The sequence below is a fragment of the Manis javanica genome, chromosome 1 (assembly GCF_040802235.1).
Source record: "Manis javanica isolate MJ-LG chromosome 1, MJ_LKY, whole genome shotgun sequence".
In the NCBI taxonomy this organism is placed as follows: Eukaryota; Metazoa; Chordata; class Mammalia; order Pholidota; family Manidae; genus Manis; species Manis javanica.
The window spans coordinates 34,897,663-34,920,497 of NC_133156.1; the positions used below are offsets into that span (position 1 = coordinate 34,897,663).

General features: G+C 40.3%; 1 long non-coding RNA gene across 1 annotated transcript in view; it reads left to right on the forward strand.

Moving 5' to 3' along the window:
* The first annotated feature begins 3,883 nt into the window (after positions 1-3,883).
* The window catches only part of LOC140847696 (uncharacterized), a 73,361-nt gene continuing 54,409 nt past the window's right edge, over positions 3,884-22,835 (forward strand). Inside the window, exon 1 of the long non-coding RNA XR_012127748.1 lies at positions 3,884-3,975. This is a non-coding gene — a long non-coding RNA (uncharacterized lncRNA). The remainder of the gene's footprint in view (positions 3,976-22,835) is intronic.

Sequence of the window (22,835 nt, forward strand, 5' to 3'; positions counted from 1 at the left end):
AGGCCTGCTTGGTGATGAATCAGTTCACCCCTGATAATCCTGTTTTCTCACTTTGTGTCCTACTTGTCTGTGCCTTTCAGGGGAGCTAGATTTACTCCTGACGTATAGCTGCCCCCCACCTTAGTGCATGACATTGTTGAACCGGAATATCTCTAAAGGTCGATCTCAAGTATTTTGTAGCTCTATGACTTTAGCAGAGAAAGGAAACAGTCTGTGGATGTTTGGGAAAAAAAAATTTGGATCAAAAGGGGGAAAAAAATTCAATAAAGCATTGAATTTCTGGCCATAGTACACACTGAACATTCAATTAATTAACTTCTTATCTGGCTGCTTGGCATGGAGCCTTTATTTATAAACCAATTTCTCCTGAAGGTAGAGTGAATTGAAGGTTCAATTTTAATCATGAAAACCTGAGTATTGTTAGTTATAAATTCTCAACTGAACTCCAGGAAGGCACTGTGTCACTCTAAGTAGGATGGAGCCAAACTGAGGAGACAGGAGGGGACAGAGCTGTGCTGGGTCTGCATAAACCACACTGATTGTCTGTGATTAAACCACTTGCCTTTCTAGTTGCCACTTTTACCGGAGGAACCAATTTCTATGATGCTGTGGACGGACTGTCAGCACTAGAACGATGTGCCAGGTACTGTGCTAAGCTCTTTACTTTAACGACCTCATTTCATGTGCATAATAACCCTAGGAAGAGGGTCTTAATATTTTTCACATTTTATAGGTAAGGAAATTGAAACTGTGAAAGGCTAAATAACTTTCTCCAGTTGAAAAATGAAATGGTCAAGCCATTTATTCTCTTATTCAGTAAATATTTATTGAGTGCTTACTGTTTGTTTAGATACCCTTTTTGGCTAATATAAACAATGACCCCTATCCTCAAAGAAGTTACATGGAAGTGGGGATAGGTGGCCTATAAGCAATAAATTTAAAAAGTAAACCAGACAGCATGTTAGGAGGTGACAGGTGCTACTTAAGAATGAAAGATCAGGTAGGTAAAGGGGAACCTGGCCACGCTGGAGAGGATCAGCTGCTACAACGCAGAATGGCCGTGAGAGGACTAGGGACAAATCAGACAAAAGCAACCAGAGGGCACCTCTTCAAGTCCTCCTGCTGCCTTAGTCTAAGTTTCCCTGAGAGTAAAGCACAGGGCTTGGGTGCGGGTAGTTAATTTACAAGATGATCCCAGGAAGCAAGAGTGAAGTGGGAGAAATGAGATGGGAAAGAAAAACAAATGCATGCAGAAAGAAGGTTGTTGATTTCAGGCAATAGGGATTGGATTCTTCATATGAGAAGTAACCAGAATCTCTCTTAGAATTGTCCTTAGAAAGACCAAGAGCCTGGGGTATTTAGCCAATCAAATTGGTTGAGGGTTTTCTGCACAGGTGTTAACTCAACTGAATTTCTGTGGCGTGTCCTTATAAGTTGGTCCTCTGGCTTTGGAGAGGACCCTGAGGCATAAAAGTTAAAAGACAGAGGTGAGTCCTTTGAGGTAGAATACTGTCAGCATGCATGGCAATGTTCACCACACTGCAGCTGCCATAAAATATCCAAGTGGAGATGCTGAGTAGAACACTGGATATGCAAATCAGGAGAGAGGTTTCAGGTGGAGGTATACACCAGAATACAGATGGTATTCAAAGCCAGTATGGGATGAGGTCAACAAAGAAGCACCTATAGATAGATATAAAGAGCAGAATGCACATAGAATAAGCAACCCATCATCAAGACAATGGCAAAGGGAGGAACCAGCAGAGAATAGGAAGGAGTGGTCAGGGAAGCAGAAGAAAAAGCAAGAGAGGATCGTGTTCTGGAGGAGGTGGGAAGTTAGATTTAACCAGGCTGTGTTTTGTCACATCATAGAAAGAGAGGAGAGAATCAAGGAACTGATTGTAGTAACTGGTATAGGATAAGGATGATAGTGAAGGCATCAGGGGAAGAAGGATAGTGTAAATTTGGTGGGATCATGGAGACCTGGAAGGGTCAAAGGATTATGGGGGTCAGAATTAGTGGCAGTGAGTTAGAAGGAAAGAAGGGGTGTCAGGGAGAGGGATATATGAAATGAAAATAAGGGAAGGTTTGAGGTTACTCATCATGAATTGAGCTGAGAAAATCTGATCCCAGAAATCAATTCTTTAAGGTTTAATTAGGCTTGGGTTTTCTTAATAATTGCTTCAGTCTTGGCATGTGTCCACTTTGCACATTTAGGCTCAATATAAATCAGCAAAGCTACTAACTCACCTATGGGAAGCAATATCAGATTGGAAGATAGGGGAGGGATTTATTTTCTCATGCATGAAGATTGAGGGAATTTCATGCCCATTTTTACCCAAGTCCTTCTTATTACCTGTAATGACCTTGGAAAATTGCCGGGGGAGCCCTGTGGTTTCCAGCTGACATATGATCTTACAATGGGTTCAGATGCTTCCTTTGAAGAGGATGCCAGCTTCAAGGCTACAGAATAATGAACATGCTGCTTCTCTTGATGATTCAGGAACATGTAGTTCTGCTGCAAACTGGCACCAAGTAAGTTAAAGATTAAAAAGCAGATTTTGCTGTTTTCTTCCCAGCTCTTATTGCAACAGCCTCCTAACTTGTTTCTCCTGTAATTTCTATCTCACCGCATCACAACCAGCTTGCAACTACAAGTTTACTACTTGATTTCCTTCTTCTGAAGCTGCCAATAACTCCCAGTGATTTAAGGGTAAAATCTGAATGCCTTAGTTTGGGATTTAAGGTCATTCATGACCTGATCTCAGTCTTTTTAAAAATCATTACTCAGGTTTCACCCAGGCTAAGTACCTCACATTCTGTTTATGACCAACATTTTCCTAATTTGAGGGCTATTCATTTTTTTTTCCCATCTGCCAGGAAGGCCCTTTTCTCTGCTTCTTCAAATATCTGATTTCAATGTACCTTGTTAGAACCAGTGAAAATTCTACCTCCTATCTTTGTATGATAATCTCAACCAGAAGTGATCTCTCTCTCCTTAGGTGTCCCTTGGCTATACTCTCCATACTTCTTCTGTGACACATAATTTAGGGGGAAGTTCCATTACTTATAGCTCACAGACTTCCTATAAAATAAAGGCTACTTACATTTATCTCAAACCTTGAGAAAGAGGGCAGAGATAGGTTGCTGCTGACAAAGGCCAAAATCCATGAGCGATGCAAAGGATGTGAAGTAACGGAGACACATCAAGGAGAGGTGGGGTAAAAATGAGACGATGCTGAGCAGTGTGAAGGCTCACCAGATAGAGATCTCTTCCCCGATTATGGGAGCAATGTATTTATTCAATAAACATTATGGAATAACTACCACATTCCAGATAGAAAACAAGGAAAATAAGTATGATCCCTGACCTCATCGAGTTAAATTATGAACAGATAAAGGGCTGGGTAGGCTGCCAGGGATCCTGAAGACCTCCTTCAGTTTTGATGATTGACTAGAAGGCTCACAGAATTCCGATAAGCTGTCATATTCATAAAACCAGGTTATTACAGCAAAAGAATGTAGATTAAAATCAGTAAAGGTAAAAGATACATAGGACAAAATCCACAGGACAGATAGCTTCCAGCTATCCTCTCCTAGAAGATGCATGCAGAGAGTGCCTCATTCTCCCAGCTACAATGTGTGACAACGTGCACAACTGCCAAACAGGGAAGCTTATGTGATCCTTGGTGTCCAGAGTGAAGGTCAGTCACATTGGCATGGGGCACCTACATGACTGGCCTTAACTACTCATTCTTCAGCACCACCCTCCCAGAAGCCAAAATGATACACCATGGCCCAGGGCCCAGGGTGAATAAAAACAGTGTTCACTATAAATAACACTGTTAGCATAAACCATCTGTCATAGCCCGCATTCCCCTGTATACAAACCACTCTTATCAGGCAGGATATTCCAAGGACTGAGAGGCTACCTTCCGGAGCTCGTCAAACATCAGTCCTGAAGACCTTTGCAAGGTAAGGGGTTTGGGCAGCTAAGAGCTGCTGAGTTAACCCTTTACTGCACAGCTGGGAGTCTATTTCCCTAGTCATAAAACAATGATTTTGGAGGAAGTCATTAATTCTTAATCCATATCAGAATACGAAGTGCACTAGGTCAACAGTGAAACCTGAGCCACTGTAAATATTAAGAACTTCCCTTGATTCTCATACTTGCTTTTTTGGTCCAGACCACTGAACTGACTAAGGTGTTTAGAAGCACAACGTCTGGAATCAGATTACCTCATTTTGAATCTTATCTCTGCTACTTACCAGCTATTTAACTTTGGGCAAGTCATTTACACCCTGTCTCAGCTTCAGCTTCTTCATCTGTACAATGAGGATAATAAATAGTACATGATATTTAGGAATTTTTTAAATTAAAGGAGTAATCTATACTTAGCAGAGTGCCTGGCCTATACTAAGAGTTACATAAATATCTGTTGCTATTATCACAAATAATATTTCCTACCTTAATATTCTAGTATTCTTGGAATCAGAAATGCAGCAGAAATGAACTCAGGAGTTTCCTTCATCCCATAGAATTAATGGGTCCACCATGTGTCCCTTTTTGTTTTTTTGCTAGACAGTTGGATACCAAAAGGTGATGTCCAGCATCCTTATGATTAAGTACTTGCTTAGCAATCACTGGTCATGACTATCACTTGAGAGAATTCTCATCTTTTGTCATTAATGTCTCACTGTAATTTAACTTGCTGATAGATCCTTACAGGATCTTTGATTTCATAGGCTGAAATCTTGCTAATACCTCTGGTTCAAAGAAATCCCCTCTTGACCAAAAATCAGTCCAATATTTTAGGATTTAATGACTATTCAAATGCAAATTAACCTATTGAAACACACAGAGATGATTTAGCATTAACTCGTGAATTAATCCTAATATGTTGCCTGACACACTTTGGATGGGTTGGTCCATGCACACATAAAATCTCAATCTCAAATAGCATCCCCATGATATTCGAACTTCTTAAAAAAAGTGGTCACCAATCTTTTTTATTGAGTGCCATATCAGTGAAAATTTTATTCACAGTAAATATGCTTATACTCTGGCATATGTATATTTATTTGTAAATTATACATGAGCTTTCCTATTTTGACATATCATGTATTATTTAATATTTTAAATGTTTTAGAGAATAAATAAACGAGATTATAAAATTGGAAATTATATAATTTAAAATATGATTTAATTTTATATTATTTAATTTTGATATAAAATATGACAGACTTTATTACTTCTTTAAAATTTGGTTTAACATTTTGTGGTAAACCATTTTAAGCTTTGATTTCTGAGGTTCAGGTCACATTTCTGTTCATGTCCATACTTCAATTTAATAGCTAAAAAAGTTGCTCACGAAGACATGATTCTCCATAACTTCAGCAACTGAGAAAACAGTTCAAATATACACATGAATTTATTTAAGGTTATCTGCACAGAGGCAGAGGCTATCTTAATCAGTAATTTTAGAATAAGCATTTCTTTACTCTAAGAAACAGTCTCTGCAAACTAATATAGAAAAATCCTCCTTGACATCGATACCTGATGTCAAATACCTGTAAACCACATTTCACATATTCTCTGTTGCCTACAATCTCCAGTGAACACAAATCTAGGTTCCTCTTAAAACTCAATTTTGACCATATCACTTTCCATCACTGTATGGTGGACCAGTCTGGGCACTCAATACTAGGCCTAATATTCACTGCATTCTATAGTGAAAAAAAGTTCATAAATTTGTAGGTGAGCCAAGCAATTGACAAAAGACAGTATGTCCTCATATAAACAAATTCATGTGACCATCTGGGAAGCAAATAGGATTAACAGGCTAAAAACATACCAGACTGTATATTTTCATGCTCTAGATTAGTGATACTCAAAGTATGCTCCTGAGATCAGTAGCACTGACATAAACTGGAAACTCGGTAGAAGCAGAAATTCTAGGCCCTATACCAGACCTACTAAACCAGAAACTGTGAGGGGGGACCCAGCCACCTGTATCTCCACAAACCCTCCAGGTGATTCCAATTAATGTGAAAGTTTCAGAACTATTGCTTCAGTACATCTTCATATACTATATGAGTCTTTTAAAAATGCCTTCTAATCATCAAGGCTTCCAACTATGACCGGCACTTTCTCAGGATACCATTGACACATAGAGCATAGTTAATAGCTCCAGGAGAAACATCAGTTTTTGAGGCTTCAGGGGAAATTGCCTATGTACATCTAAGGTAAGGGAAGGGGGATGCAAAGAGAAATATCCCCACTCTTTATGGGGAGGGCCACATGAAAGATGTGGGAAAACAGTGGATACTCAGGCAAGGAATGACAAAAATATAATTTAGGTATGTGGGGAAGTTGAGGTTCTTATGTCCAGGATTTTCAATGAACTTAAATCACTTTATGATGTAACTGCCTGTTGCTAGGCTACAGCTACAACAGACAGACCCAATCTGGAGCCCTGAGCCCCGAAGGCATGTTAAAACTAATGGCTGCCTCTCCTATGCAATGGCAAGTACAAACTAAGAAAGAATCAATGAAGCCAAGGTTCAGTCACCAGAGTAGCATTGTGCTGCCAGCACCAAATTAACTGAACCCCGGAGACTCCATGGATTGGACGTGGACTTGGACCTTTTGATACATGCCCCAACGATTTCTGGCTCTACCGGCACCTTTACGACAAGACCTTGAAGCTGGCCTCCTGTGTATTCTTGGAATAACAGCAGAGTGGCCGCCAAAGGTCACAGTAGTATATCCTGAAGGTCCAGAAGGTGGGATCACCTTTCTGGGGTGTTTTGTTTTATCATATGGCAGCAGCACTGTATATATAACCTTCAGGAACCCCACAGGGAAGAAGTAAAAGTATGGCATACTAGACCTGGAAGGGACGCCCTTCCAACCACAGACCTATCACAGGACCACTCTCTTTCATGAATAGTGGACAAGTTTTGCATACGCTGGTGGCATTAAAACATGTCTCTTATGGCCACTAAAAGCTTTGTGGACTGGGAACTCCCTCCAGTTTGAGAATTATTATAACTTTTGTTATTAGGAAATTCCTCTGGCTTGAGGAGTATCATAACTTTTGTTATCTGTATCATCATTGAGCTTTATCTTAACTTTTATTATTTCTAAGTTGTTGTTATGCTCTGTTGCTATTGTGGAATCTGGTTACCGTGCTCCAGCGTTGTGGCACAGGGACCATTGCAGAAGACTGAAGGTGTGAAGACTGTAAGGTGAGAATACTGGAGGGGTGGAGTTTGGGGAAGTTGGGCTTCCTATGTCCAGGATTTTCAATGAGCTTAAACCATGTTATGTTGTAACTGCCTGTTGCTAGGCTATGGCTACAATAGACAGACCAGAACTAGAGCCCCAAAGCCCATAGACATGTTAACACATATAGCTGTCCCCCCTCTACAACTGCAAGTGGAAACCAAGGAAGAATCACTGAAGCTGAGGTCCTGACCCCAGAATAACATCTTGCTACCAGCACTAACTGCACTGAACCCTGGAGAATCCATGGAGTGGACGTGGTCTTGGAACTTTGGCACATGGCCCAACGATGACTGGCTCACCTGGCACCTTGGGGAGAACCCTGTAAGCTGGCCTGCTGTGGATTCCTTCAATAACAGCAGGGTGGTCGCCAACCTTCACACTTGTATATCCTGAATGGCCAGAAGGTAGGAGAATATTACCAGCAGGATTTGTTTTATCATTACAGCCCATGCATGCACCTCCAGTAGCACTAAATAAGGACCCTTCAGTAACCCCGCGGGGAATAAGTTAAATTATGGCATACTAGACTTGGAAGGGACCCCCTTCCTGCCACAGTCCTATCACAGGACCACTCTCTTGCATGAGTCCTACCTGATGGACAAGATTTGCATATGCTGGTGGCATTAAAACATGTCTCTTTTTGCCCCTGAAAGCTTTGTGTATTGGGAACTTCCTGTGGCTTGAGAAGTATTATAACTTCTGTTATTAGGAACCTACTCTGGCTTGAGGATTATGATCATTTTGGTTATCTGTATCATAATCTTGCTGTATCTTATCTTTTATTATCTCTAAGTTGTTGTTATGCTCTGTTGCTATTGTGGACTGTGGTTACAGTGCTCCAGCTTTGTCGCACAGGAACCATTGCGGAAGAATGAAAGCCTTTGGCATGTAAAGCGACAATGCTGGATGGGAGGAGTTTGGGGAATTTGGAGTTCCTACGTGCAGGAGTTTCACTGAACTTCAATCACTTTATGATGTAACTGCCTATTGCTAGGCTATGGCTACAACAGACAGACCCGAACCAGAGCCTTGAGCCCCACAGACATGTCAACACGTATGTCTGCCTCCCCTATACAACTGCAAGTACAAACCAAGGAAGAATCAATGAAGCCGAGTATCAGTTACCAGTGTAACATCATGCTGCCAGCACCAACTTTACAGAACCCCCGACACTCCATGGATTGGACGTGGACTTGGACCTTTGGATACGTGGCCCCACGATGACTGGCTCTACTGGCAAAAGACCTTGAGGCTGGCCTCCTGTGTATTCTTCTAATAATAGCAGGGTGGCTGCCACACGTCACAGTAGTATATCCTGAAGGGCAAGAAGGTAGGAGCAACTTACTGGGGAGTTTCATTTTAGCATTATGGCCAGTGCATGCGCCCCCAGTAGCACTAAATATGGACCCTTCAGTAACCGCACAGGGAAGAATTAAAAGTATGTTATATACTAGATCTGGAAGGGGCCCCCTACCTGCTACAGTCCTATCTAAAGTCCACTTTCATCCATCCTACCTGATGGACAAGATTTGCCTATGTTAGTGGCATCAAAACATATCTCTTAGAGCCCTTAAAGTGTTTGTGGATCGGGAATTTCCTCTGGCTTTAGGTTTATTATAAGTTTTGTTATTAGCAACCTACTCTGGCCTGAGGATTATTGTAATGTTTGTTACCTGTATCAAAATCTTGCGGTATCTTAACATGTATTATCTCTAAGTTGTTCTTATCCTCTTTTGGCGTTGTGGTATCTGGTTACCGTGCCGCAGCTGTCTGGCACAGGGACCATTGTGGGTGACTGTAAGGATGTAGACTGTAAGGCGAGAACACTGGAGGGGTGGAGTGTGGGGAAGCTGGGGTTTCTGTGGCCAAGATCCTCACTGAACTTAAATTACTTTATGATGTAACTGACTGTTGCTAGGCTACGGCTACAACAGACAGACCAGAAAGGGAGCCCTGAGCCCTGTAGACATGTTAGCACATACGGCTGCCTCCCCTATACAACTGCAAGTAGAAACCAAGGAAGAATCACTGAAGCCGAGGTTTGGCCACCAGAATAACATCTTGCTGTGAGCACCAACTGCACTGAACCCTAAAGACTCCACTGAGTGAACATGGCCTTGGACATTTCCATACATGGACCAACGATGGATGGCTCTCCTGGCACCTTGGGGTCGACCCTGGCAGCTGGCCTCCTGTGTGTTCCTGGAACAACACCAGGGTGGCCACCAAAGGTCACAGTAGTATATCCTGGATGGCCAGAAGTTAGGAGCATCTTTCTAGGGAGTTTGTTTTATCATTATGGCAGTGCATGCACCACCAGCAGTACTATATATGTAAACTTCAGTAACCCCGTGGGGAAGAAGAGAAAGTATAGCATCCTAGACCTCAAAGGGATGCCCTTCCAGCCACAGACCTATCACAGGACCACTCTCTTTCACGAATCGTGGACAAGATTTGCATATGCTGGTGGCATTAAAACATGTCTCTTATGGCCCCTAAAAGCTGTGTGGATTGGGAACCTCCTCCGGCTTGAGAATTATTAGAGCTTTTCTTATGAGGAACCTCCTCTGGCTTGAGGATTATGATCATTTTGGTTATCTGTATCATAATCTTGCTGTATCTTATCTTTTATTATCTCTAAGTTGTTGTTATGCTCTGTTGCTATTGTGGACTGTGGTTACAGTGCTCCAGCTTTGTCCCACAGGGACCATTGCGGAAGAATGAAAGCCTTTGGCATGTAAAGCGACAATGCTGGATGGGAGGAGTTTGGGGAATTTGGGGTTCCTACGTGCAGGAGTTTCACTGAACTTCAATCACTTTATGATGTAACTGCCTATTGCTAGGCTATGGCTACAACAGACAGACCCGAACCAGAGCCTTGAGCCCCACAGACATGTCAACACGTATGTCTGCCTCCCCTATACAACTGCAAGTACAAACCAAGGAAGAATCAATGAAGCCGAGTATCAGTCACCAATGTAACATCATGCTGCCAGCACCAACTTTACAGAAACCCCGACACTCCATGGATTGGATGTGGACTTGGACGTTTGGATACGTGGCCCCATGATGACTGGCTCTACTGGCACCTTGAGCACAAGACCTTGAAGCTGGCCTCGTGTGTATTCATGGAATAACAGCAGGGTGGCCGCCAAACGTCACAGTAGTATATCCTGAAGGGCCAGAAGGTAGGAGCATCTTACCAGGGAGTTTCATTTTATCATTATGGCCAGTGCATGCACCTCCAGTAGCACTAAATATGGACCCTTCAGTAACCGCACAGGGAAGAATTAAAAGTATGTTATATACTAGATCTGGAAGGGGCCCCTTACATGCTACAGTTCTATCTCAAGTCCACTCCCTTTCATCCATCCTACCTGATGGACAAGATTTGCCTATGTTGGTGGCATTAAAACATGTCTCTTAGAGCCCTTAAAGTGTTTGTGGATTGGGAATTTCCTCTGGCTTGAGGTTTATTATAACTTTTGTTACTAGCAACCTACTCTGGCCTGAGAATTATTATAATGTTTGTTACCTGTTTCAAAATCTTCTTGTCTTAATTTTTTTATCTATAAGGTGTTGTTATGCTTTCTTGCTATTGCGGAATCTGGTTACAGTGCTCCAGCTTTCCATACAGGGACCATTGAGGAAGATTGAAAGCGTGTAGACTGTACGTTGAGAATACTAGTTAGCTGGAGTGTGGGGAAGTTGGGGTTTCTATTGCCAGGATCCTGACTGATCTTAAACTATTTGATGATGTATCTGGCCTTTTCTAGGCTACTGCTTCCATAACCGTAGGCAATAAGCTATTATTGTGCTATACTGAGAGCTCGGCCCTGTGCTCTTGGCAAGACAAGGTATCATTCCAAGGTTCTCCATTTTGGCTCTTACCATTTCAAGTAGGAAAATTAAACCCCAGTGTGACATTAGGGAATTGGAGAATCCCTGTGTCTTGCCAATGGGTTTCAGCTGCAAGCAAGCTCACCATAGATTCAGTGAGATCGAGAAATGACATGGAACATTCTTGGGCTGAAAGGGTTTATTACCCGGCTTGTTTACCCAGTGATAGGTTGAGCACTAGAATTATGTCTGCATCCAACTGTCTGGAGGTGTGTAATCCTCCTTCATCCCTGCCTCCACCCAGAGCACTGGGCAGAGCTCTTTATATAGTGACTCAATCAAAAACAGCTTATTGCCCGTGGGTATTGGAGCAGTAGTTTAGTAGTAGGCCAGTTACATCATCACGTAGTTTAGGGTCAAGTGTGGATCCTGGCCATAGGAGCCTTCACTTTATCCACACCCTAGAAGTATCGTAACATATTTTTAAGGCTATTTCCTGATATATATTCTTTACAGTAGTATTCTGTGGACTATATTATCAAAAGATTCAATAAGCATGTAATTTTGGGAAACACATTTTTACAGATCTCTTAACTATTTATTATAGGACTTCTCAGAGCCTTTCATACTGTTAATCTCCTGGAGAAAGACTATATAGCATACTGCATTTCCAAACTTTTCCTCCTAAGAACTCTTTTATCTAGGAACACTTACCAGTAGATTCAGAGATATAAATATTCTATGTAAAACACTTGGGAATATGTTGCCTTGAGAAAGTCGGGAATTTACTGTGTAAGTAGTGGAATAGACATTTGTCAGCTTTCAGCTGCTCAGGTTCTACTTCCTAATCGTACCCTGATTTCCTTTTGAGGAATTATATCTCTCCTCTTGTGGGAAGTCTTTGTGGGCTATTAAACTAAGATGCTTACTTTACAAAATAAAGCTAACTCGGTTCCAGGAAAAAATTAAGTCTTGTTGCGTAAAGCATCCAGTGCATGTAGTACTTTCTTTCCCATACATGTGGAATGATACTGGTCATGTACCATCCCTAAAAGAAAGAACTGAGAAATCTGAATTCTCTGTTCAATGATCCAGATGAACTCTGCCTGACATGTCCTGACACAGTTAAGAACTTTCTTGAGGTCACTTCTGCCAAATCCAGCTCTTATCACCCAGGTAAAGCTTAGTGATCGGCATATGCTCTAAATTCAGGCAATTGTTTCCTCTTTCCTAGACTTTGAATTTCAAAATAAAGGCAGAATACAGATTGGCTCCTGTGTATGTCATTAGTTACCCTCTAGGCTCCTGTTGTGTTGTCAACATCCTTTAAATAAATATCCTTTAAAATAGCCAGATCAGGTTTCTCTGGCCTATAATCCATGGTATCACCCTAACAACAGTAGCTTCCCATATAACCAACAATTTGGGGGCCTTCATAGAGGGCAGGAGAGAAAAAGATAGATAGACCCAGGTATAATGGGTAGAAAAATCAATTTTGAGACATGGTTGGAATATGGCACCAAACTTAAATCCAACTTGGCTTGCTGAATTCTAAACTCTATCCTTTTCTTTCAACAAACAAACCTCTTAGCTTTTCTGCTCTTTCTGATGAAAACAGGCAAGCACAATGAGTTATGTAAGTTCACTACTGGGTCCTTGAATGAAAGAACTATATATATAAAAGCACAGAAACTGTACTTCAGATGTAGATGGCTTAGGGAAGAGACAAGATCAATCTTCAACAAGTAGAAAAAAGAACAGAGAAATTAAGATAAAGACATGTATAATAAATAGCTAGCTGGCCGAGTATTCATCATGCTGATTCATTTAAGAGTGTCCACTTGATCCAGGAAAGAATGAGAAAGGCCTCTAGCCAAGGATGTCTAAAAATACCTAGAACATTTATTTGTATTTTTTAAGCAGACCACCTGCTGTTTATAAGTAATTATTTGTGCTTTAGGAAAGAAAAGCAGTTTTACTGTCAGCAGGGAAGGTTTCAATTATACCCCCATCTTGGTAGTGAATGTGAGGTTCCTTGGAAGCCAAAAAAGGAGAAAAAAGAAAAAAAATTACAAATGTTCCAAACCAGATGTTCACTTTGAGACCTAATGGCGATCTCCCAATTACCCCTCCTTCGCTAATGAAGCTGTGGAGCGCTAGCCTGGTGTTACAGGCAGGAGGCCATGCAGGAAGTGTTCTAGTGCCAGGAACATTTCCACAGTGAACCCAGGGCTGGAGCCAGGAGGGGGAGGTTACCCGGAGCTGGCCCCCCAGGCTCATCCATGATTTCCTTGGATTTTATCACCATGCCAGTCTGAGTTTCTACACTGGCCCAGCTAATTGGAAATCGGCTCCCAGATCACACTGGAATCGCTCTGGCATTTTCTACACCATTAGAAGCAATATATTCATCATGTTTCTTAAAACCAACCTGTGCTTCCTTTCCAAATGCAGCCTCTGAAGATGAATAAGGAAACATTCCCCTTGCAGATCCTCATTACACAGCAACACCTGTTGCTGGTGGGGGCGGAGGGGGGGGAAGACTGACAACATTTCAAATTAACTTCTCAGGATAGGTTTTCATTAAGATTTCAAAAGGTGGGTTTCTCAGGTTAAATACCAATTGATTTTAAAAGGTGTATAAGCTCAGGAGTAATAGGCAGGTAATTGATCTAGATCTGGTTTTTGAAGCTTAATCTATGATATTTTTCTGTCATCAATTATGTTTAAAAATAATGTAAATGAAAATAAATTTGCATGTGGATTTGGAAATGATGCCAATTTTAGAGCTGACAGAGGAGATTCTTGAAGCTTATTGGGAGCATATTTAGAAAACTTATCAGCACCTAAACTTTTGGTCAGATGGGCTCTTTGCTTTCCCCGGAGCTTTTAAAATGCTTAAAAAATGTTGTTTGTTGTTTCGGCACTTTCTGTTTTGTTGTTGTATTTCCTTTGGGCATGTGGTGTGTGCATGTGTGTGTGTGTGTGTGTGTGTGTGTGTGTGTGGTAGAGGATACAGGAGTCACAATGAACACTCAGCAGTAAGGTAACGAACAAAGTTCACTTACATAGACTCACACACAATTTGGAGAATTAACATGCATTGACTCTTAGATCCATATTCTGTGGGTCAGACTTGACTATCATTCAGTAAAGAAAATAATTTTATCAAAGCTAAGCATTAGAAAGAAGAACCTGGCAGTGCATACAGGGAAGATGGGGTCAGGGGAAATGGAGGCGATAGATCAGTGAGGAGGCTCTAATAATTGTCCCCTTGAGGATATAATAGAGGCGGGCTTAGGACAGGGGACAGTGAGCTTTTGGGAGAAGACTACAGAGGCAACAGGCATTCACTCAAGAGGCAGGAGCTCCGAAACATTTCCAAAGAAAGATGCTCTTTGTAATAGTGCAAATTTTGTTCACCCAACACAATAGGACTGCCCTTTGGTATTTGTAAATAAAGTATATTCACCTACTTCACTGTTACATGCTTAGTACATGGTGAAAGTCTCAAACATAATAGGTGCTTAATAATTAATGTAATTAAAAATACTAATATAAATTCAATAAGTAAATGTGTATTCATCTCAATATTACTCACATATATCTGAAAACAGTACTATGCACACATGTGAGATAATTATTTGGTGTACAATGATTCCTACATATATGGATCCAATTACCATTGGAAAGTTTTCTACAGCATATTTTATACCTCCCTACTCCTGGTATCTACAACCTGCAAACTGGGAACTGTCAGTTTAAGGGAATAATCCACAGAATAGAGTCCTGCTTAGGAGTTCCAGGTCTAGAATCTGACAGATCTTAACCATTGTCTCTTAAAAAGCTCGAATTCCTCAAGCAAGTTACCTAATTATGTTATAGGCCTTCGTTTCCTGATCTAAAAACTGGTGATAATAATTGTATCAATTATTTCTTTGAGAACAAAATGACAAAATTAATATCAAGTGCTTACCAATGTAGCTGGCACAGAGAAGTGCTTTTTAATATTAGCTGTTAGTGTTAGTATAATTCTTTTCCCTTCTTCGAGAATAAGACCTTTATGAGAATGCTGACAAGGGACAGATAGATTTGGATGGGCCTGTAGGGCTCATCCCCACCCCGCTATTTGGATAGCTTTGCAGAAGTTAGCTCAGCGGATCTGGGCTAGCTCCTGTCTTTGTCTTCTGACAGGGGTACTTTCTGACCAGAGAGTTTCCATTATGACACTGTAGTTTGTGCTAATAAAGTAACTTTCCAAACCAAAACAAAACAAATCTCCAGTCTGTAGTGTTTGTCAGTTTCTAAGGTGTGAACACCCTCACCCTGGTCAATATCAAGTGAACAATGTAAAGTCATGAAAGCCCAGCAGGAAGAGGAGTACAATCAGCTTTCCTGATGCAGGGCAGTCCGGCTCCAGGGCACTACTAAAGTAGCCATGTAGATGTTCTCTGTCCCTCTGACCCTATAAGTATGTAGAACATTAGGCCATGGCCCCTCTCTTCTTGAACATAGCCCTGATGCCTACAGAAGAGTTCTACCTGGCCTAACCGGCGGGAAATGAGAGGTCATGAGATTATATGTGCCCTACTACTTCTCCTGCAAGTTTTCCCCTGATAAATCCTGTGCTATATTTGCACTGCTTGGTGCTAGTACCATGTGACCATGACTCCTTGCATGACAGAGGTGAAGCCCGACACAAAGAACACTGGAGTTTCAAACATCAATGTCATATACGTGGAAGTGGGAGAAATGAAGCATTTCCATCATACCATGAATGAACATACACTTTACTTGTCCCAAGCATACTTTATTTTCCAGCCTGGAAGTTTACCAAGTATTTCTACATGAGAACTTGGTTTTCTGCTATGAACTGCCTTGGTGTCTTAGTTTCCCACATTGAAAATGACCTCTTACATGATCCCTGCAGCCACATGCAGCCTGGACATTCCAGAATGCTGAGCCATATTCAAAGCATCCCCCAGGCCTGTGAAACTCTTTCCCCAAAGAGCAATTTTATTTTAAACATAGAAAAAGGGTAAAGCTATTAAACTATAAAGGCTGAGGCATAGAATGAGGCCTTTTTGTTGTTCTTATCACTGATTAAACCCATCTGGGAAGAACGACCTGCCAAGAAAATTATTAGCTTTTTGTACAACTTGAAATGCAGAGTAGTAAAAATATGTCAAATACAGAATTTTATTGTGCATAAATCTATACCTTAGCCAATATTCATTAAATGGGTCTCTCATGGTTAGCAGGTGTGTTCCATCTTGGCACACACAACTTTTAATTCATTGAACTCAACATTTTCTTTTGCCGCAAGTGATTGCCTTTGGCTATGGGCTTATTTGAAAAGGGCTTAGGGGCATGTTTTTCATGATTTAAATCTAAATTTATTCCAAGTTCCCTTTCTAATAAATTAAATTTCCTATCTCCCTTTGGACTTTCCATGTCTCTGGATCTATTCCCTTCCACATGGTCTCAGATGTCCCTCAGGGGATGAAGGGGATGGGGAACTGCAGAGAGATGAGTATCAATAGCTGCACTCTGAATGGAACACAGCTAATCAGAGCATCAGAAACCCTTCTGAGAAAAGATGGTTTGAAATGAGATGATCTCTAAGGCCCAACCAGCTCTTACATCCTGTGTATCTCCAGAGCTAAGCAGATGTAATAGATATAGAAAGGATTCTGTGCAACTCGCCTCCCTAGGTAATTGACTAAAATAGGATGAGACATTAAATAAGTGCTGGGCATTATCTATAGATGTGTTGCCTCATTCAGCCCTCATTACAGGCCACACAGACTAATATTCCCACTTCATTGGTGAGGACACTGAGGCTGCAGGGCTACATATTTGTCCAAGTTTCTGCACCTTACAAGTGTCAGATTTGCAAACTGTTCTCTGGTCTGAAACCAAAATCCGTGTCTTTCAACCTCTCTCCACACACTCTCCACACCACTCTCAGTACCCCTAGTGCTAAGGAAATCTGATTAAATGTTACCAAATCAAATGCTAGTTTCCAGAGCTTGGATGGATACTATTGTTATTTTAATCATTGTCTGTGATTGACTCACAATAAGCAGCAATCAAGTTCAGTTTTAGGTCTCTTCTATGCCCTTTTCTTTCACATAATTTAAAAAAATATTTACTAAGGATGCATTAGCTATTTTCAAGGAAACTATGTCCAAGAGTTTAAAAAAAAAAGACTTGGAAGCATATTATAGTGCAAATAATTGGTCCTAGTTGTTTGTGCCCTTAGGTTATGTTCTTGTAGATGAAGCTATAGCTTTATGTTCCACCTGAACAACAGGCCAGAACAGTGCTGAGAGTTTCACATTTTCCGAGCAGTTGAATTACCGTAACACAAGTCCTTCACTTCTGATGACCACAGTGAAAACATGTTGGACGCATCCCCACGCCTCACCTCATTTTACCCTCACCATCATGTGGCATAGCTGTGCCCATTTTCAGATGAGAAAACAAATTCATGCCATTACACACACCAAACTAATGATTTGGCCAGGGTTGAAATATTGGTTTTCTGATTCCAGATCCTATTCCTGTTCCACTTCAGCACTCACAACTCGAGATTGAAACATTCGTAACCAGTAAGCTTTACGTGCCCAGTTTCTTCTTTTAAGCTTCCATCTGACTTACCCTGGTCTGCAAAAACATGGAAGTTAAGATGTGCTACAACTGGTCAGGTTCTTTTACCCTAAACCTCCAGTACTAAATTAGAGTATTTCTTATTGGAGGGAGGTCATAAAAAGCAGGAACAGAGCTTTTCAGATTAGAACACAGTGAGCCTGGGGTTGAATACTATTATAGCCCAACACCTCGGAATAGAATGTCTTCTACAGTCAAGCTGTTCTGATTTTTAGTGGCTGGCTGATCTAAGAAGTCATCAAGAGAAAAAGTTACTCCTATTTCAGATTAACTAGGGGCAAAAGGCCAGGTGCTGAACTGCAGACAACTTGGTTGAAGACTTGGCTGGGCAGTTATTTACTGAGTGATCACAGTACATTCTATTTTCTATCATGTATTCATCTGCATAAAATAACATACATAGTCTTTATTGAACATTTACTATATGCTACTCACTGTACAAAAGAATTTCCATAAATTCACTCAATCTTCATTTTAAAAAGTAAACATGAGGTAAATACTACTAATATTCCCATTTTACAGATGAGAAAAATGACACAAGGCAGTCTAGCCAAGAGCCCTTTGGTGAAATCCTAAGAAACTCTCATCTTATTCTCAATTTCAACATCTGAAACATGAAATTAATAGCATAATCTCAGTACAACCTTGGGTAGTATGGGAGCTACAAAATAAATCTATTGTATCTTCAGTTCCAAGGAGTCTAGAGTCTAATTTTAGAGATTTTCACCTACTAAAAAAAACAGAAGAACACTAATTTCTGTAAGATAGATAGATAGTGAAGTAAAATGTGATCAGAAGGCAGAATGCATGATAAGACAAGAGACACTGAAAACTATTTTATCCTCCTGGATTTATAAAGGCTCTGAGTCCTGTAGTCAAAAAAACTGCTGACCTTTGCTCAGTTTAGAATTTCCCTAAGCATTTGATGGATGGGTTAGAGTGGGGAGCTCAGAACCTACCTTCCCAGCCCTATCTAGGGTACTGGCCCCTTAGGCAAGAGATAGGAGAGCACATGCAATCAATTAAGCATCTATTCTTCTCAAAGATCACTTCCAAAACTCAGTAGCTGAACTAAATAAACTAAAAGGGAATTGTCATAAAAGAAAGGAAAATGTGCTTATGATAAGCTCCTGATTGGTAGTTAAAGGTCAGGAAGTCAGCAAGCTGACTGGAGGAAAAAGGAATCTGACTTTGACTATGTGTAGTTTGGGACCTGTAATGCAGAAAGGGGTGATGGAAAGCATTCCAGTTATGGGAAAGCGCAGCATTCCATTTCTATTTATTCCTTTGGCACATGGCTTGTTCCAACTGGTTGTGCCTTTATTATGATGCCACACTGCACATGTTTTAATTAACAAGCATACGGAAAAATTCCATGAATGTCTCCTGATGAGAGTCTGTAGGACGAGCAGGGAGATCCGAGAGCAAAGACATGAGTCGCCAGTTCCTAAACTGATGCTGTCAGCGTGTGGCTGAGGTTGACAAAAGTCATTATTCTCCTATTACTGTGCTTCTGGGATCAATTAATTCAATATTTCACAGGTACCCTAGACAAGAGATAGGAGGGAACCTGAAATTAATTAAGCTTCTATTCCTCTCAGAGATCACTTCTGAAGCCCAGTAGCTGAACTAAATAAATTAAAAGGGAATTGTCATAAAAGAAAGGAAAATGTGCTATGACAAAGCTCCTGATTGTTAGTTACTGGAAAGCCCAGCCACACTAGAATACTGGGGTAGAGGGCAAAATCTGCTTAGAAAAATTGGCCCCCTGTCCCCTCAGCTCTGAATCAGGTGTCCAAGGCCAGCATTTCAGCCTTGGCACTAACATTAATTCACTCTTTAGAATTTTGAAGGTATCACACAGCATCAGTTTGCTAATGGGTGAACTGGATTCTGTGAGTTTGGCTCCAAAGCTTTATGGGCTGCTCCTGAGGATGACGTATACAGACTCTGAAAGCTCAATGGCTCATACTAAAGCAAGGGATAAAAGGCCTGAACATTTCAGGATAGACAAGAAATGTTCCTTTTAACTAATAGTCTTTCAATTAATCTCATGTTATTTGTCTAGTTTCTCCCCTTCGGCTATCTCTGCACAAGCAAAATTAAGTGGAGCCACAGAGACACATGTTACTCAGAGATTTTGAGTAGGTTCTGGATAGATTGATAATGCCTGCCTGGACCAGTCTATTGGGAATTTGGAAGCTACATGTGAGTGTGGCATCAGTTAGTACTGCCTGGCATGGGAGGAGAATTGAGGTAGTGAAGGCCTGCATGCTGGCCAGATGACTCTTGTCCTACTTCCATTAATTAAGTTCTATTATTCAGACAACTACATGTTTCAGAATTAAGACCACTTAGGGCATTCACAGTCTGTGAATAAAATCTCCCTTCACTTTAAAATCTAGATTTGCAATATTCTTCATGTCTCAGTTTTCAAATCACAAAGCTCTCCTATCCTCTACCTGTACCCTATATTCTCCTGATTGCCAATGCTTAAGTTCTTTCATTAATATTAACAACTAACATTACTGAGTGCCAGGCATTTTCCTAAATGCTTTACATGTACCATCATATTTAATTCTCACAGCTATAATAAAAATTATAATGATCCCCATTTTACAGATGAGAAAACTGAGGCTTATACATGTTATAAGCCTTGTCCCAGGAAACACCGGTAGTAACTACCAGTCTAGAATTCCCTCCCTGCCATGGCCTGTTATCCAATCCTAACTACTACTAGGTCAGTGAAGCCTTTCTTGATGTCCACAATCTCAAGAATCTTTTTTCTGGTGACTGCTACAGCAATCCATCTGTTCTACTTCCATGATACTTATCCCATTTAACCTTAAAATATGCAGATTGTTACAAATAATATTTACAAGTAGTCATCCATGCTAGACCCTGGGTGGTAAGAGGTGAAATAAGTGTCGTTGTCATTGAGCAACAGTCAGGTAGAGGGGAAAGTCATACCAAAAGATATAATAATATGGTATAACATATATAAATAGACACAGCATGCAGGTAAAACCCCTTGGAAAGACATCTGGGAAATTATGTCATCTGTGCTGAATATTAACAGGAAAGAAATAGAGAGGACTCCTAGCTTTCTGGCTGGAGCAGTCGGGTCAAAGATGGTATCATTCACAGAGATAAGGCATCCAGTAGGACAGGATAGGCTGGGCTGTAAATTTATTTGGGACATGTAGAGTGTTTGGTATTTGTGGGACATTTAAATGTGACTAATCATTTGATATTTGAATGCGCTCAGGTGAGAAATCTGAGGAAGTTCTAGAGATTTAAGAGTTGGCATTTGAAGGACAAAAGTGGGTGGTTTCATGCAATTACCAGCAAAAGGTGAAAAACAGTATTTTTGAATTTGTTTAACACACTTCTCCTTTTGATAAAGATATAAACTCCTTGACCTACCCCTTTCCACCAGGAATTTCTTCTCTGACTCCCCAAAGGGGTTGTCTGCTTCTCTGCCTGACTTGGGCATTAGCACTACAGGGTAATGTCAGTGAAGGACAGCAGGACAGAGCCCTCTGAAACATCAACATGTAAGGCTCAGGCAGAGGGAAACGAGCCCACAAAGGACTGAGAAGGTGGGCCAGTGTGGAATAAAGCAAACCAGAAGACAGTTGTCATGGAAACAAAGGTAGAGAGCATTTCGAGAAGGGAGTAGTCAATGAACTACTGTAAAATGGTCAAGACTGATACAAATGTATATGTACATAGGACTTGAGATATATAAGGGCATAAGATTCCTTAGGGAGAAAGAATATGATACCAGATGTAAGCATGAGGATGCAGTGATCAGTAAATACAGTAAGTAACAGTAATAATAAATAAAATTAAAAATTAAAATACAACATTAAAAATAATATAGAGTCCAAAGAATATATAGAATTAAAACATTTGCATTTTTCCTTTTTCTGGTAGTGTGGTAAGTTGATTTATTGATTTAAAAAATTTTAATGAACTTCACCACAGACACTTTGTGTGTGTACGTGTGTGTGAAAGAGAAACAGAGAAAACATAGGCTGATTCTAAAATGCAGAAATTCAAAGGGACAAGAATAGCCAAGAATATATTAAAAAGAAGAAGAAAGTTGGAAGACTTCCTCTCTATGCACCATAATTTATTATCAAGTAACAGCAACAATGACAATGCTGCATTAACACAAAGACAAATAAAGAGATGGAATGGAATTTAATAAACAAAGCAGAATAATGAGTTCAGAAATAGACTCATGCTTATACTCGCAAGGTTGATGACAAAGGTGACAGATACTACAGGAAAGTAAGAAAACCATGGTCTTTTCAATGGAGTATGCTAGATAAATTGGACATCCATATGGAAAAAATTATTTTAAGCCCTATTTCATACTGTATGCAAAATTGATTGTAGGTAGAATGTTCATTTAAACAGAAAAGATAATGTGATAAACTTTTAGAAGATATAGGAGATTATCCTTATGACATTAAAGAGAAAAGAAGGATTCCTTATACAGGACTATTTCAAAATTTAAGAACTTCTCTCATCAGAAGAAAACAAAATACCATAAAAAGAGAGAAAAGTCAAGCAATAGAATGGTAGAATGTGTTTGCAATACATTTATCTAACAAGGACTCACAACTACAATATATTAAAACTCCTAAAAATCAATACAAAAATAGAAAAATGGCCAAACAGGCATTCACCAAAGAGGATATCCAAATGACCAACAAGCATTAAGAAATGCACATTAATACCACAATGAAATACCGTTACACATCCACCAGAAAGAGTAAAACGGCAAAAAAAAAAAATGTTTGTAGGGATTATGGAGTGGCTAAAAGATTCCTACACTGCTTATCCAATACAACCACTTCAGAGAACTCTTTGGTTAAATACATACTGAAAAGTGCACAGTCTCCTAAATATACACTCAACAAAATACTTACCTATGTGCATCAAAAGAACACAAGATTATTCACAGCAGCCTCAACCTAGCAGTCAAAACTGAAAACAAATCAAATGTCAAATGTCCATC